Source organism: Natator depressus, chromosome 10 (assembly GCF_965152275.1).
Source record: "Natator depressus isolate rNatDep1 chromosome 10, rNatDep2.hap1, whole genome shotgun sequence".
Lineage (NCBI taxonomy): Eukaryota > Metazoa > Chordata > Testudines > Cheloniidae > Natator > Natator depressus.
This window is the reverse complement of record NC_134243.1, coordinates 69,229,125-69,246,892: the sequence shown is the minus strand read 5'-3', so window position 1 is coordinate 69,246,892 and position 17,768 is coordinate 69,229,125. Positions and strand designations below refer to the sequence as shown.

At 43.1% G+C, this 17,768-nt stretch overlaps 1 protein-coding gene across 3 annotated transcripts in view; it reads left to right on the top strand.

Annotated features, from left to right (window-relative positions):
* Positions 1 to 309: 309 nt before the first annotated feature.
* ACAN (aggrecan) overlaps positions 310 to 17,768 on the top strand; it is a 75,490-nt gene continuing 58,031 nt past the window's right edge. Inside the window, exons 1-2 of one of the 3 annotated variants that reach the window (XM_074966481.1) lie at positions 11,495 to 11,544; positions 13,111 to 13,309. The gene's annotated coding sequence lies outside the window, so the exon portion shown is untranslated. Of the gene's footprint in view, positions 732 to 11,494; positions 11,545 to 13,110; positions 13,310 to 17,768 lie in introns of those variants that run through there. The other 2 variants (XM_074966479.1, XM_074966482.1) reach the window with 2 other exon arrangements.

Here is a 17,768-nt window from a genome sequence, read left to right as displayed (position 1 = left end):
TTCTAACACTCTTTAATTAGCTTTCTCTTATTTTATTCAGCATAAACCCTGCATCTCTCTCTTCTCATTACCTAACCTATTCCTTTCTATCAACTTGTGGTCCCCAGTCTAGCTGGCTCCAAACCGGAGAGCTATGTTTAATCCCCATCCCCTCCTCCCCATTCAGTTTTCTCCCTTTGCAGTTTTTTTTAAGTCATCTTTTCTTTTCTTTTTCTGCTTTTTTTCCACTTTCCAAGAGGCTGGGCTTCCTTTCTGTCCTAGAGCCCTCCTATTTCCCCCTGCCCATGTGTTATTTCCCCTGGATGCCTGCCTACCTTTACTCTGCGAGTTTGAGGAGGATCCAATACACTTAGTAATCTGCCAGCTATTCCAGGAGGTATCTAAGGAGGCTGACAGGAGGAGTCTGAAGGTCTCTCTTACAGCCAGTGGCAGCTATGGTCTGATGTTGCAAACCGTCTCTCTTTTTTCACACTCCCATATAGTACTCTTCAACTGTGCTGCTGCTCCTGCTGCCACTGTCTGAAAGGAACCTGACATACCACACAGGGAATTTTGATTTCTTCTGGGGGGGACTGTGAAGAAGACCCATCTGGAGGCTGTGAAGAAGACATACAGTAATAGCAAGAAGTGGCAAGCCCTTTCCTTATTAAACACAAAAAAGGAGAAAACCTAACTTCGCAGCCAGGTGTATGGGACTTAGATTCTTGAAACACTGCACTGAACTGTTAAAGGTAACGTATAGCACTTTCATCCATCATCTCTGCTTTAGTATTTTTTAACCTTTCTTTTTCTTTCCTCAGTGCCCTAAGGAAGCAGGGTACCGATATTTGGATTGGTTGTTTCCCTGGTGGGCAGGGGTTGGAGGATGTGGGGGAATTTGCTAACAGAGTGATCCCAAACTTCTCTAATAAGTTCCATGCACGCACATGCACAGCTCCAGCAAGAGAAAAGTTTGCCTAGAACGTAAATATTGTTCAAGGTTGCCAGGAGCACTTTCTGGATATTAAACCTACAGCCAGAAGCGGCAACTAGGTATTGAGTTTGTTGGTTCCCTTAGCAAAAAAAAAAAAAGAAAGCTTAGTGTCTAGTTTTAAAGAAAGCCCTGCCAAGATCAACAGGTGGGAGTGGAGGAGGGGAGGTTAGTTCTCCCCCCCCCCCCCAAGCGACCCCCTAAACCCTGAATGTCTCTTTAAGACTGATTTCAGCTGGCAGCTGAGCACCGAGGACAGTTCTCACACTGATGATGAGCACTGTGGGAAGGAGCCGCTGCTTTTTCTTTTCTTTAGAAATGTCCTAACCTGGGTTTATTATTATTATTTATTATTATTATTTATTATGATGTTCCATAGAGGGCAAAGGGAATAACTTAGCTAAAGGACTGTTGATCCCTGCATAGGGGATGGCTGGTACATCAGTTCATCCCAGCAATGGGAATAAAAAGGGATTGGATCCTGAAGGTGTGCACACTGCTCGTGTAAGAGTCATGGCAGCTGGAACTGAGCAACCTGTAGTGAAAGAGGCAGCAGAGATGCTAAGAGCCTCTCTAAGGACCTGCCTCTCTTTCTGAATGAATGCACAGACAGAGTTTATTCTGAGCAATAGTCTGCAGGGAGTGCAGGCTTCATGTATTCATTTCTCCCAAACATTATCAGCATTTTCTCCTTAAATCAGTTAATTGCTTTTAAAAGTTTTCATTTAAATCTGATGCCAAATAAAAATCTTCCCACCGAATGCTGCGGAAAGCCTGCCCCGGTTTAACTCTTTCCTTCTGAGCTTTCTGGCCAAGCACTAAAACCTTTAGTTTGTAAACTTTAACGTTCACCAAATGCCATTGGTTTTAGTCTGCAAAAATGAAAAAGAATTCCCAAAGGGCAATAGCAAGGGGGGTTGCTGAGCCTTCCTTGCTGCTTTTGTTTTTTTTATTTGTTCAGGGTTTTTTCAAACAACTGATCAGTAAAACCCAGGTAAGGGTCTTTGGCTCTGAGGGAGGAAACAATCATTTGGGGACTGACCTTAGTAGATTTTTCAGACTCTTCTCCCACCCAGTGGCATCACACGAATTTGGAAGTTGAGCTACTGGCCTAATTCCAGTAAGAGTTGCTGATTTACAACTTTAACATCTGGGGAAGCAAACTTTGATCCGTAGGAAGCTTGGGTATCTCTAAACTAATCCTCTTTCCTTGGCATTGCTGGTTGCTCTGGATGAGTTATACCACACATAATCTGATTTTTTTATATTAAATTCCCATGCTTGCTATAAGTAGATATCTCGACTGATTCTGTCTGTAGAGTGACAGATCAAAGTGGTTATTTCCCCCCTCACTGAGACATTTCAAGTTGGTGTCAGAGTGCTGGCGGGGGAGGGAGACATACTGTAGAAGCAAAGGTGTTGCTTGCTCACATGCTTCTCAGGTTAGGGTTGGAGGCTGGATTCAGGCAGCTGGAGCAGTCTGAAGATTTGCATACACCGGCTGTCTGTTCTCAGTAACATGCACGGCCTTTGCGGGGGTGGGGGGGTCCATCTGTTCCACTGGAACTACTATTTAATGTTCCCTGTAATGAACTCCACCTACAGCAGCAGTTACTTGACAGCGGCACAAAGTCTTGGACAATCAGTGGGGAAAGAAAGCCGAGAAGACAGGAAAGTGAGGGAGTGGGGAAAGGGAACATGAGAGAGAGAGACTATCTTGAAAGAGCATTAAATAACATTTAGCAGGCACCTGTGCTTTACATCTTCAGAACAAATAGGAATTCACCACTACTACACTCTTATGTAATTAGAATGGGAAGATAAAGTGTCGGGGCAGGTGGGGGGGCAGGGGAGAATGGCTAATACCCAATAAAACAATGTAAGAAAAGATTAATACATATATAAGTGATGGGGGAACCCAAGTTATTCATGGCTTGTTCAGTGATCTGATATCTAACCAGGGATTCATACAGTAACCTGAAGTCTGGGGGAAACAAATGTGTTATAGTATTTCCCTTCTGTGGTGCAGATCCTCAGCCAGTGTAAATTGGCTTCAATTGACTTCTTTGGAGCTACTCCGATTTACACCGGCGGAGGATCTAAGCATGTCTGCATTCAGCTGGGTGCTACAGCGGCGGTGGCCAGCTATTCAATTGCACCGTCCCATTTTAAAAATCAACAGGATCCTTCTAAACATAACAAGGCCTCTTTTCCCCTTTCACCCTCCTGCCCTATCTGCCCCCTTCCCTTTGCAGGGTTCGAGCAGCGTGTTCTGCTCCCACAAGATGATGCCAGTCTTGCCTGGTCTCCCTCCACCCACTCCAATTTCCATGCGCTAAACAAACCGGTCTGTGTGTGCAGTTCACAGCCAGCTTCCTAGCAGCAGCAACAACAAAAGCCGTGTTCATGGCAGGGTCTGGACCACATACAGTGCCAGAGCTCAGCTACTGCAGAGCCGCTCAGAACATTCAGGGCCATTTACAGGGTGAAAGGGAGAGAGAGAAGGAAAAGAGAGGGAGCCGTTATATAAAAAAATACTTGAGCCCAGTGCAACAACGGAAACCTTACAGTTTACTTTTAAAAACTCAGAGCCTCCTTGTGAAAGAGCAGAACAGCTCAGCCTGTGTGTGGAGCTGATCTGCGGGCTCCGGCTGCATGTACAAGGGGAGAGTGTGTGTGTGAGTGGCTCCCTCTCCCTCGCTTTCAATGGACTTACAGTATACACCTAAAGAAGCTTTTTGTTGGGCTCATGAATGGATGTGGTGGGGGGGAGGCATTTGTAACGGTCACCATCCAGCTTTTTAGATTCTCTTCACGTTGAGGCTTTGCCTGGGTTTTTTCTTTGTTTGTTTGTTTTTAAATAAAAATTTCCACTTCTTCCCTGTAAGATGCTGCATCTCCTTCGGGATCAGCTTGCCCTTTGCACACATTGCTCAAAGCTGGTCCAGACTAGAGAGGGCACAGGGTGTGTATGTGTGTGTGGGAGAATAGTGGGACATTTGGCTTCAATCCCAAATGATGCCCAAAAGCCTCCATGGGCCTTGGCTTGGAAACCCCCAGGCTGTTGACTGGCAGGCAGGCAGGCGCCTTCTCTCCAGCTGCTAGAGTTTCCTCCTCCACTTTACAAACCCATCCCTGCTTGAACTTTGTTGATTTTAATGGACTTACATTAGAGATGGATTTAGCCCATTACCTGATTAATCTTCATGAGTCTCCATGAGGCAGGTGGATATGTTATTGTCCCCATTTAGCAGATGGGTAAATCTGAGGTAGAATGAGGTGAAGTAACTCTCCTAAAACAGGAGAGGAGGGTCAGAGTCAGGGCATAGAACAGAACTTCGGTGTTGCTGGCTCTCAGACCCATGCCTGCTGTTCTCAGCTGAAGCCACTTGTTAGTGGAGTTTGTATGTTTTCCATGGTGCTGCATTTCACTGTGTCTCACTAGAGAGACCCTTGGGAGGGGAGAATCTAGTGTGTGTTTGGGAATCAATTGGTGATGACTAAGCGAAGGGGACAGAGCAATGTCACTTTGAGAGGAAGAGGTGACAGCGGAGAGGAATGGGAGGCTGTGGCATGTGCTTTAGGTTTGGACTTTCTGATTTGCAATCATTAGTTTCACCAGCCAAGGCATCACTGCATGGAAGTTCACTAAGGCCGGCATTCTGGACTCTGATGTAAGCTAGAGAAAAGCTAGGTGTCTTGCAGTAAGAGGAACCTTAGGGGAGGAGCAAAATTCTGAGATAAACTATATGTGGGCTCCTCCCTTTCTCCCCTCCCTGCCCCCAGATTAGCAAAACTGGTCATGTAACCAGTGTGAAAAAATATAATCAACACTGCTAACCCTGAAGCTGGTTAGCAGGAAGGCTTACACCATGTGGAGGTGTGGTTATTATTATAAGGGATTTTGGTGAGGAGGTGTCTTGAGAAAGGGAGGTCTGTGCTATAGGGCCTGGGAGGTGTGTTTGTTATTATTATAGATCAGGGCCCCATTGCGCTAGGTGCTGTACAAATAGAACAAAAAGATGGTCCCGGTTATCATAGTGTTACCAGGCAATGATACTGGAGTGAAGGTTGTTCAAAAGGACTTTGGTGTAATATGTGTCTGGGAGAAATGAGGCATACAGACCTTTCTCCTATAGCCCCATGTGCTTATACAGAAAGCCCAGTGGCAGGGCACTTTGTGTTAGCAGAGGCAGTATCAGGGGGACAAATGAAGGAGCATTTATGAAGTGAAGACCGACATAGAAAACCTCCTTGTCTTTTAGGTAGAAAATATGTGTGACAGGAAACTATTTGGTGGGGCAGGGAGTGGCTATAGTTAGGCTGGAGAGGCTTGAAACTGTCGGTTGAATCATGGCCAATAAATTAGCTTACATTAGGAAAAAATATGGAACGTAAAACCGTCATGCTCCAGGGCATAAGGCAACCACTTACTGCCTAGTGTTGGAAGAAACTTCCTCCTCAGCAGTTTATTCCATATTTTTCCATGATGGGAGCTTTACACTCCAAAGCTTTTCATGCTGACCACTGTCAGAGACAGGATATTGGCTTAGACGGACCATTTGTTTGATCTGAGATGGCACTTCCTGTGTGCCTATGGCTTCTGGAATGACATGGGTTAGCATCAGTCAGAGGTCTCGGAGACTTTGTCTTCAATAATGTAGGCAAAAACAGAGGGAAGGGAGGATTTGTCTGACACAGCCCAATGAGTAACAGCCTTAAATTAATGAAGAGGGACTTTAGATTAGATAAGAAGTTTAATTTGATAACGGAACAGCTTCCAAGAGAAGGCACTTGAGGACAACCAAGGGAAACATCCAATGTGAGATTAGACAGCAAACTGAAAAGGGCAAGAGTCAGAAGATACCTGATGGGAACAAGCACTTCATGAAACAGGTGGAACTGAACAGTGAGTCCCCTCCATCTGGAGTCCTTATTCTTCATCAGCATCTGCTCCTGGAGCCTCTGTTCAGAAGGTGGAGTAATCTGTAACTCTTTCCTACATGGAACTTGCATTTATTTACTCAATAAATACCCTGTAACAGCATAAGAAATACTGACCCCTGCAGGTCATTACACATGGTGGTCCGTTGATTTCAATGGATTGCTCTAGATTTACAGCACTATAGCAAAGCGGCAGTAGGTCCAAAATTAATAACCGTTGCATGATCTGCAACATACTTTCAAGATCAGCAATAACCAAGTAGTTCTGTTATTAGAAATTATAGGATAGTTCCCACGTAAATAATAACCTGCTATTGTTATTTAGCTTGTAAATAATACCTAGGTCTGTATAGTATTTGGTGTGTCAATAATACCCTGTTGCTCTATAGGATTTAGCCTGTAGCTAATACTTGATGCTCTACAGTAGTGATTACCCTTCCATTCTATCCTAACTGGCTTGGAAATAATATCCTTTCCCTCTATTGGAAATTACACCCTGCTGCTGCTGCATAGAATCTGGCCTGTAAATAATACCCTTCCCTAGTATAGTATTTGGTTTTTAAATATTACCCTGCCCCTGCATAGAACTTGGCATGTAAATGCCACCCTGTCCCTGTATAATACTTGGTGAGTAAATAATACAGTACCATTGCTGTATAGTAAATACCATTCCACTCTATACTGCTTGCCCTATACATAATGCCCTGCTGCTTTATGTAGCATTTATTGTATAAATAATACCCTGCTGCTTTATAGTAATTGATATGTACACAGTAACCCGTGGTTGTGTAGTGCTTGGTCTGCAATTAAGAATAGTACCTGCCATCAGATAGTTTGTGGGCTACAAATAATCATAGAATAGTAGGATTGGAGGGGACTTCAAGAGGTCATCTAGTCCAGTCCCCTGCGCTCATGGCAGGACTAAGTATTATCTTGACCATTCTTACCTCGAGGCAGTATAGTACTTGAAGTGCAAATACTTAGGCCTGGTCTACACTGGTAGGGGAGGGGGTATCGATCTAAGATACGCAAGTTCAGCTATGTGAATAACGTAGCTGAAGTCGACATACTTAGATCTCTCACTGCAGTGTCTCCACTGCGGTGAGTCGACTGCTGACGCTCCCCCATCGACTCCGCCTGTGCCTCTCGCCGAGGTGGAGTACCAGAGTTGACGGGAGAGCGCTTGGGGGTTGATTTATTGCATGTAGACTAGACGCGATAAATTGACCCCCGCTGGATCGATTGCTGCCCGCCGATCCGGCGGGTAATATAGATATACCCTTAGTAAAGGGCTCCCACCCAAGCACTGAGAACGTAGGCCACTGAGGATTATTTGCACCCTGTATCTATTCTAAATGCATCCTGGAGGGTCATGAAAGGCACTCAGAACCTATGGTCACAGCACCATAGAAATGCCTACAGTATATATAAATGACCAGTTGAGGAGGATATCATCTGGGCTTGAGCTCAACAGCCAAGTCAGTGCAGCAGCCTGGCTCTGCTTTCAGCTGAAAGGGTCATTGCTGTCCCTGGTGACATGGGTGAGCCAGAGTAGTAGGGAGGCAGACAAGTTATAACAACGCTGCCAGGTCCCCAAAGGTTTTCTATCAGGCTTTTCATTTCCCTTGCTGTATGTTTGCAGATATGATGTGATTGTGTGGGATATTGCAGGGAGAAGATGAGTTCACGGGATATTTCTCCACCTTGGACCTTTTCCAGCTGGTCCTTTTCCATCCTGTGTTGTGTCTTGCTGCTTTTGGAATCAGATTGCCACTGGCAAAAGAGCGTTGGGCCTGATCAGTACTTGGATGGGAGACACCTCTGCTCTCCCTCCCTCGGGAACCCCAGAGTGCTACAGTGAGTGATTCAGTAAGGGACACTCTTCCCTCTGAACCAGCACTAAATGCAATGCCTCAGTGGAGTACTCATGGGGCTGAACTGCTGGACCTTCCATCCCTCAGATGAGACATAAAACAGGGGTCTTGACCATTCAAGGTCCTTAAAGACCCCTTGCTACTTTACCAAAGAGTCGGGACATTAGCGGTTCTCTCAGCAAATTCCAGCTTGGGTAATTACATTTTGTCTTCCTAAAGTGATTCTTTACATTTCAGCTGAACATAGTCTTCTCCATCCTATCATGAATGGATGGGTTGTGTGGCTGTTCAACAACAGCAGTGTTCCACCCCAGAGATAGCTGCATTTCACTGGGAGGGTGAAGTGATCCCTGTAATGTTTAGAAAGCTCTTGGGCATCTGGTTTGCTACAGGAGAGAAGGCATTGCACTTTAACTAGCACTCAGCTCAGTGTCAGTCTCCTCAGGCTTCTGGAAATATCTAGTTCACACTGGGTATGCTCAGAAGCTCATCAAAGATATGCTCCCTATCTCATTTGCAGTTATTCCCATACTAGTAATTTGATACCCACCCTTCCTTCCCCCACACCCTTTAAAATTATTTTAATTCATCAGTCTGAGACTCTAAGGCAATACCTACAACTCTGAAATAACATAGCGGAGAAAGATTTGGTGGATTTGAAATACTTATTGGAATCAGTGATTGTTTATTTCTGTCCCATATGTGTCCGGATGGTTTTTTCAGGACACTGCCACTAAAATGACTCACTCCAGGTGGATTGTGTTGTGACATCAACCCAGCGCTATTTGCACTTGTGATGGCAATGCCTGCAGTGATTCTGCACTGGGTGACCTTGGGGATGCAGCTGCCTTTTATGGTTCTGCTGGCTTTGGTACAGTTTCTTATTCCCTTACCTATTCCTAGCACAATCACATTTGCACCTGTAATTTTTTTAATTTGTTGTTAACATCATCAGATATCTGGGATAGCCTGATGGTTCCCTCTGTCTGTTTCCGCAGCATATGATTGTGGCTCTGTTCTGGTTTAATGCTTCCAGCTCTTATCTACCTGTTCTCCGGTAGAGTGGCTGCTCAGTGTCAGGATGAACAGTGGTTGTGTATACTTGTAACGATGCTGGTTCTGGCGGGATGCAACTGAGAGTGACAATTCAGGACAAATTGTTTCAAGCAGGGCAGTTACAGCCCACGGCTGGGGTTTTTCCACCTCTAAGGGAAACCAAACCCCAGACAGAGAGGACTTTGGTTTTACCCCACAGGCTAACCACAAGTCACACAAGGAATTCCCTTAGACACCCCAGTTTCCCAGTATCACCACCAGTGCCACGTGTTATGGGGACAAATGGTTATGAAAACCAATGCCCTAGTAAAAGAAAAAAGGTTCTTTCGATCCCAAAGGACCAAGCCCCAGACCCAGGTCAATATACAAGTTAGATCTTACCTAGAAATCACACTGTTGCCAGTCTTTTAGAATCTAAAATCTAAAGGTTTATTCATAAAAGGAAAAAGATATAGATGAGAGCTAGAACTGGTTAAATTGAATCAATTACATACAGTAATGGCAAAGTTCTTAGCTCAGGCTTGTAGTAGTGATGGAATAAACTGCAGGTTCAAATCAAGTCTCTGGAGTACATCCACCGCTGGGATGGGTCATCAGTCCTTTGTGTAGAGTTTCTGTTTGTAGCAAAGTCCCTCCAGAGGTATGAAGCAGGATTGAAGACAAGATGGAGGAGCTGCAGCAGCTTTTTATAAAAAGAAAAGGAGGACTTGTGGCACCTTAGAGACTAACCAATTTATTTGAGCATAAGCTTTCGTTAGCTACAGTCTCTTGCCATGTGGTCTCTGCTTTCTTTGTCCCAAGGACAAGCTGTCCATCACATGGAATGAAAAACCTCAGAGTTCTGTCCATAGGAATGACCCTGCATACCTTGCTGAGTCACAAGGTGTATCTGCCTTCTCTCAATGGGTCAATTGTATAGCTGATGGTCCTTAATGGGCCATCAAGCAGCCTAGGCAGTGCTGACACCAACTTGTCTGGGGTGTCACCCAGAAGCATAGCATAAATTTGAAATACATACAATATAGAGCCAATATTCATAACTTCAACTACAAAAATGATACACATATACAGATAGCATAATCATAACCAGCAAACCATAACCTTGTCTTAGACTCCTTATTTGGCCCCCCTTAATACAAGATTTGGTGCCACTACAGGACCTTGGTTGCAACAATGATCTATACAGTCCCAGTTCATGTCAATAACGTTACAATACTATTATAGTAACAGTTTTGTTTCTTTTGCCTTTCTTTCGGCTGTATCTGTAAGGCTGGTATTTGCTTTGGTTGGAGTAATCATATCAGCTATCTGAGCTCTCATCCCAGCACAGAACTCTTTCTCATGTACACCCCTTCTGCCAATGTAAATCAACAGAGGAGTGTAAAGGGGCCTTAATGTAACTGAGAATCCGGCCCAATGCCTTTTGCCTTTTATTTACATTCTCCAGTACCTTGATGAGAGAGATGTATTTAAATGAGCAGTTATTAAAATTAATCTCATTGGGGCTTGGGTGCTTAACTCCCTTAGTCTCCTTTAAAATCTCAACCACAATAATTTCTCACTTAAATATAGCCTGTTGGTACAGTGGTAACTCCCATTTGCCTCAATCAGGATGTCATTGGATCAGGTGTCATTGTGTTGACCACTGTACAAACATATGGGGAGATATGGTCCCTGCCTCAAAGAGTTTCTAATCTTCTTTCCCCAGTCCTTCCCCTTTTGTTAAGACATGGTCCACCTCAATTTTGCTTTTTTTTAGGCCATCTAGGTAAAATTGTTAATTTCAGTTTGTTTAAACTGGAGTTGAGTGAATAATTGATTTTTTGTTTCAGTGGCCAACATGAAAAACTGAAAAAATTGTTTCAAGCCAAACAAAATAAGCTTCTGGATGTTTTTTACCCTTTTTTTTTTTTTTTGCTTGTTCTTTTAAATAAAGCTAACTGAATTTTGAAATGAAATGTCATTTCAAAATGAAAAGTTGAAATGTTTCATTTCGAAAATGTCAAAATGAAACATTTTGACTTTTTTTAACTTTTTGCTTTTTCGTTTTTTTCAGCCAAAATTACTTGCTGAATTTAACCCACAATTGCATTTTTCAGCTGACAAAGTGTTTGTCCTAAAAATTTCATCTGGTTCGGTTTAAAACTGGCCTTTTGCGTTTCAATTTGAAATCTAATTTTGAAGTCATTATGGGCATGTGCTTCACTGCATTAATTTCATATTCATCAGTTTCTTTTATGGGTGGCCTTGAACTGGTTACTTCCCTGCTAGTGGAATTTGCAATGTGTAGTTCCTCATCTTATCTATATTCTTTCTGAGAAATCAGATCTTTGCAGCCTCAATGCCATATTTTGAATTCTCACTGGTACGAAAGATGAAGAATTTTTTAAACAAAATTTCAAGTACTTTGTGATTGGTTTCTTTTCTTTCTCATATGCAAAACTTAGCAGCATCTTTAGGGTCTACTGATGCTTCTGTAAATATATATTGCCAGAACTGAAGATAACCAAATACAATTGTCATCATTTCCTCTTCAATTTAGGCACAGTTTATTGCTGTCATGTTCTATTCTGGAACCTCCAGGCAAATGCAATTGATTACTTCTCCGGCATAAACTATGCACTTCTTCTTTCGGCAGATACCTCTACTGACAGTGCAACAGGCTTAGTTAAATACTACTATTTTAAACCTGGTGAATTGGTGAGTTGTCATTTTAGTTGCTCAAATGTCTCTTATATCTAACTTCTCAATGCAAGGTTATGCCATCTTCCAGCAGCTACTTTAAAGGATTGGGGTCAGATTTACAACTGTCTTTAGGCACCTATAGATGCAGATAGGTGCCTAGTGGGATTTTCCAAAGTGTCTGGGTGCCCAACTTCCCTATCTGCCTCTTCAGGTGCCTAAATACCTTTGAAAACCTGGCCACTATTGACCAGACTGGAAATTAATTTTACTAAATGCTTTAACATCCCCATAAATCTCCATGGATCTATTTTATCCTGTAGTGTGTGCATTTTAGCTATTGCTATTGTTATATCTGAATCAGTAATCAATCTCTAATTATGTCATGCAGGGGTGACTTCTGTTAGACCAATTGTTGTGGTTGTTTAATATTCAGTGTTAAGTATCTTTCACTTGCTCTCAGCAATACTCACCTAAGCCTTCCGTTGTCTCCTTTAATATCACTAACCCACATTCAAATCTAGTACATTAGTGGTGAGATTCTGTACTGTTCCCCTCAGAGTGGGGGAGGGAGAAGAGCTGTGGTGTCTTTGGGCCACCTTGCTCCCTCCTGATCCTGGACTGCTCCAGAGGTGGGAGAGGCCTTGGGCATAACTTAAACAGCCCTCAGGGCCTGTCTCAGTGATGGCAGGCTTGCCAAGCTGCAGCTCTGCAATGTTGTGGCCTTACTTCTGACATGGCCCTCCAATCGTCTCACCTAGAGTTGCCACCTCTGAGGTACAAAACTGTGCGCCATCCAGGATGTCCCTGAGCCCATAAAGCTGGAGAGCTGCCAGCATGTAGTGAGCACCCTTACAGATTTCCCAGGACAGCTACCCCAAAAAAGAGATGATCTTGGGAAAACCTGGACAGGTGGCAATCCTGGCCACACCTCCAATATCTCACCTACAATAGGGTTTGCAAGGGTATCCTTGGAGGCACTAGTACAGCTTTCTCTGCAGTGCCTATACCAGGGAACTCCTTTCCCAGCCAGATATGAGGCTTTTAATGCCTCTGTACAGCACTCTGGCCCCAGAGGTACTGGAGCAGGGCTGAAAATCTTACCCTATATCTTTAACACCTCATAATCCCTCAGAGATCTGCGGTGACTCTTTGAAATATCTCAGGGACAGAACTAATACCAAATGGCATTCATTTCAATTTATAATACGTTTGTGTTAAAAGTCACTAGCTTAGAGCATGACACATCTAATTTTGTTTTCCAGAATGCATGTTCTGTATCTAATACTAAAAATATTTGTGCTTCTGAAAGTTTAGTTGCCACTTCCTTGGTAGTTTTTATTGGATAATGTCCATATTTCATGGCTTTATTTAAATTACATAGAGCAATGCACATCCATGACTTACGTGTCTTTTCTATCATAGCCATAGAATTGATCCAGTTTATAGGTTGTACTATCTTTTCAGTAACTCCTAACTTTTCTATATTATCAATTACAGTTTCTAACTTTATCTGCTAAGACAAATGGGATTTGCCTTTGTGAATGGATCTTTAGAGTTAATGACTTTTCTGTCTTAATATAGGAATCTCCATCCCGACTTTCTTGGTCTCAGAATTCTCTAAGTGGACTCCTTTGAGGGCTCTGTAGCAGTTACAGGAAACAACTTCTAATAAAATCATGTCTAGATCAATTTGTAGTCCTAAAACAGGGGCCAAATACTACTACCATTGAAGTAAATCACAACATTCCTATTTTCAACGGAGATAGGATCAGGCTACCAGGTAATTTACCTGCCTTTATCCTTTGGAAATTTAAGTGAGTCTGTTTTTTAAAATAAATTGTAATTATTACTTGTCCTCATACTGGCATTTTAAGTTCTGATCTGAAACAAGCTTTACTTCAGATTTCTATACCGCTTCTGTAGCGACAGTATTGTATATTTTCTTTGGAATAACACTGCAGGGTGTCTCAGTATTCCATTTAAAGGATCCATCTCTGCCATTAATGTTTAGGCGTATTTGCCAATTTGAAATAGTTTGCTCTACAGTCACTGTACCTACAAGGGGATCTGTGTTGCTGCCTTGATGTTCTCTCAGAATTTGGATACCTTTGGCTTTAACTGCTCCCCGTACCTTTAGGAAAACAGTATTTTCTGTTGCACTTTATGGCGTATTTCACCAAATGCAGAGCTACTTCTTGGCTCGTGTTCTCAACCACATCTCATGCATAGGATTTTTTTTCTTCCCTCTCAGAAAACCCTCTATTACTATTTAATTGCTCATCTGGTTTCCTTCATTGCTAGTTTTCTCTTTTTGAAATGATACAATAGGGATTCTGCTCATTCCATACCAAGTTCACTCCATGTCTATACTATGGGTATTATACTAGCATACCTATGGCACTGTAGCTATGCCAGCATAACCCCGTAGTGTAGACACAAGCTGCAATGACGAAAGGGGTTTTTCCTTCACTGTAGGAACACCACCTCCCCCAGTGACAGTAGCTTGGTTGATGGAAGCTACAGAAGCGAGTAGGTTGCCACAGCTATGGTGCTCAGGGGTATGAATTTTTCACACCCCTGAGTGCTGTAGCTATAGTGACCTAAATTTTAACTTTAAGCCAGGCCTCAGAACCCAGATCTTCACTTCACTAACTTCATGGGTTCTACAAATGTCCATGGCTTGGTACAACAATCTGCTGGGGTTCCCAGAGCTCTGAGCCACTAGCCTCAGCAAATGAGAGCTTCGTCACCTCCCTGACGCACCAGCTGTCTGTCTTGCCAGCAAATTCTCCAGGATTCTGCTAGACCAGACCTTGCCTCATCGGGTAACAGTCAGTGAACACCAATTCCCAAGTTCCTCAGTGACATCTTACTCTTCAGTGCTCACCACCTCTTACTGTAGCACCCCCAAATCCTTATCAAGTTTGCTGTTCCTTTAAAGAGACAGAACACACCAGCTGATTAACTTAATTGGGGTTGACAAACCCTCCATTTCAATCAAAGGACTGAATTGGTTTATGGAAAAAGTAAAACAAGTTTATTAACAAAAGGACATAGGTTAAATGATACCAAGTATAAGGAATAAGGCTAGAAATGATTACAAACAAACAAAAGTAAATACACTTCCAAGACTAAAATTCAACTTAACAAACTAGTCTTTTGTTCAAAGACATTTTTCTTACCGCAGTCATTCTTCCTGCATGTTTGGCCAGGACCCAACACTCAGAACTCAAAGCACTTGGTTTCTTTTGACTCTTCCTGTCCCCTTCCTTTTATAGTCCAGTAAACCTTTGAAATGTATCCTTCAAAAAGTAAGCCCGGACCAAGTTTCTCTCTCATTCTGGGGCATAGATGCTATGCTATCTTCTTCCCCACTTGATAGCTTTGTTTATATGTAAATGTACCTTCATTATCTGTGCCTGACAGCCAGGCTGGTCAGACAAGCAAATACACGTTCCTTTGTCTAGGGCAAACTGGGCTTACGCATTGCTTGCCAACCACATTTTAAGAACATAATTCTAGCGCATATATATAACTCTTTGTATACACCCCGTACATATACCACACAATGATTTCCAGGACCAGCATGTTACCAGGTTGTATATGATACAGATTATGACAACAGTGTGTTAGGTGTAGTATGACAGGCCTGACAAGAGTTGCTGACACAGAGTAGTGAACCACCAATGGTCCTGTGTGTCAGACTTGGGTTAGGGCTAAATTGGTTTCCCATACCAGTCTGCACTTCACACAGTGCTTTTCTATTTCACAAAGGGGCCTAGCTTTTTTTAAGGAATCACATGGTCTTCTCAAATTCACGTTTGACCTTTCAACTTTGTTGGTCACAAACTTTTTAAATTGTAAGTTCTTTGCAGCAGGGACCATGTCTTTGTATGTGTTTGTGCAGCACGATGGGCCCCAAGCTACTGCAATACAAACATGAAATAACAATAACTTGCATCTACTCATTCATATGGCCCTGAACTGAAAATAAAAACAAATGTCTCTCATAAATAATTGTGAGTCTCTCAAATTTATCCACATCCTTTATTGTGTTTAAAATGAAAACTGAGTTTGAGCTAAAAGGGAATGAAACTAGTTAGGGGTGACTATTAGTTAGTGCATGACTACTAGTATTAGTGGTGCTAGTTAGTGCATGACTACAAGTGCTGGTTTGGGTGGTGTTATTTTACTGTGCCCAATAGTGTGCTAGGCACCCCACTGTACAGAGAAGAAGACATGGTCCCTGCCCCAAAGAGCTTACAATCTGATTTCAGACAGTGATTAACTGCTACGGGAGGAAGCTCGGGGGTTGCAGTAATAAGCTTACCTGGTTCCTTAGTGAAGACCTGGGCATGGCATGGCAGATCAGGAGTTTTTTTAATGATATACATAAATAAGCCTGTCTTTGCTGTGACTAACTTCTCCAGGGGGGCTGAGGTAAAAGAGAGTCTTCAGGAAGGATTTGAATGAAGAGAGGGTAACGGCCTTATCATCTCTTTCCTTCTCCTGTCTTCCTTCCACTGTCAGCTCACTGCAATATCTGTCACCTGCTCCATTCACTAGATTAGTGTGTCATCTCCAGCTCAGCTGCCACTCTCACTGATGGGTCAGCAGCTGTAGAGGAATTGTGAAGAGAGCAGTTCCTGAGGCATCTTTCCCTTTTCCTCCGCCTGCCTCCTGCCTCTCTTTTCCAACTCCCAGCCAGCCTGATCAAATAGGGCTTTCTCTGGAGTCTTTGAGTTGTCTGATGGATGTTCCCTCTGTACCTGACCCAAACCAAGCTTGTTCAGCTGTAAACTATCTTCTCATTGTCATCTGCCTTGTTTCAATTGGACAATTTGGCATGGTTTGAAAGGATAGTGGAAAAAATTAAGAGGCGATTTATTTTCTGGCCCTAATTCCAGTGGATTTCTGCCCAAAAAAGAAAGGAACAGAGTGAACCAAAGACAGAGAATTAGTGTTGGGATAAAGTGATTGAAAAAGATGGAATGGGTGCAGCTGAGCAGTGTCTCCATCTGGCCGGATTGCTCAAATGCCTCAGAATAAGAACAGTCTCAGGGAGATAGAGAATCGTATCCCCTTAAAGTCCGTTTCTATGTATGGTAGCCCTGAAGGCTAAAATATCCTTGAAGTGACTGGTGACATGGCAACATGATAAGGCAGATAGATTCACTTTGGCGCACTTCATTCCTAGGAAGAAGTGGGCCAACCGAAGGGAATTAAAACAAATGGAAGGATGAGTTATAAGGAAGGCTAAATTAACTGAATATAAGCCGTACATCTTAGCTGAGCAAAGAGGGTACGGTATGGGAGAACTATCTACTAGTATGTGAAGGGTGTAAATATAGAAGAGGGAGAAGAATTGTATAAGGTAGCATGCAGAGATGTAATTAGGAATCATAAGACAACATTGACCACAGGAATAAATCAGCATAAATATAAAGTAAAATGTCCCAAGACTGAGGTCTGCTGGACTCTGGAAGAGCCTCTCAAGAGAAGTGCTGGAAGCCTCGTTGATTGAGCTGGTCAAAAGTGGACAACATACTGGATGGTACACTGAAAGGAATAGTCCTATGGTGGGTGGCTTAATAGGTCTTTTGCACAGATCTTTGATTCTGTGATGTGACAAGAGGATGAGGCCTCTCGGACTGCTGCTGCCTTTGTACTGGAGACAGATAGTGTGAAATGTATATGCTAGAAATTTGGTGATGCTAAATTCTGCAAACAAATGTGAATTTCCATATGCTGAGATCAGCTGAGGCAGGAAACTCTTCCCGACTCTCAACACGCTTCTCTTTAAAGATCATTTGAAGTGCTGGGAAAAGGTGTTCTGGAGACTGAAGTCCTGTGCTTACCTACAGAGCAGGTAATGGTACAGTACCACTCACGCTGTCCCGGCCTTGGAGGGAAAAGGGAAATGCGTTCTTCATGGCCTATTTAATCCTTGGCATCTCTGCTAAAACGGCCACCAGTGAGGCTAAGCCTGGTACTTTCTGAGATGTGGACTGAAATGGCCAACTACCTTCGCACACTGTGGACCAGAGAATAGTTTAAGTGTGGCAGCAACACTCAGTCACTGTTGAACTGGACCTGACTGGGCCCAGCAGCATAAAAGTGAAAGACTGTTTCCCAGGCCTAATCATCTGCATAGCATACAATTCTCCAGACTAGAGCCAGATTGGCGGGTCTGATTTAGTGCTGAAAGGCTGTCTCCCATCTCTGATCCGTGAGCCATT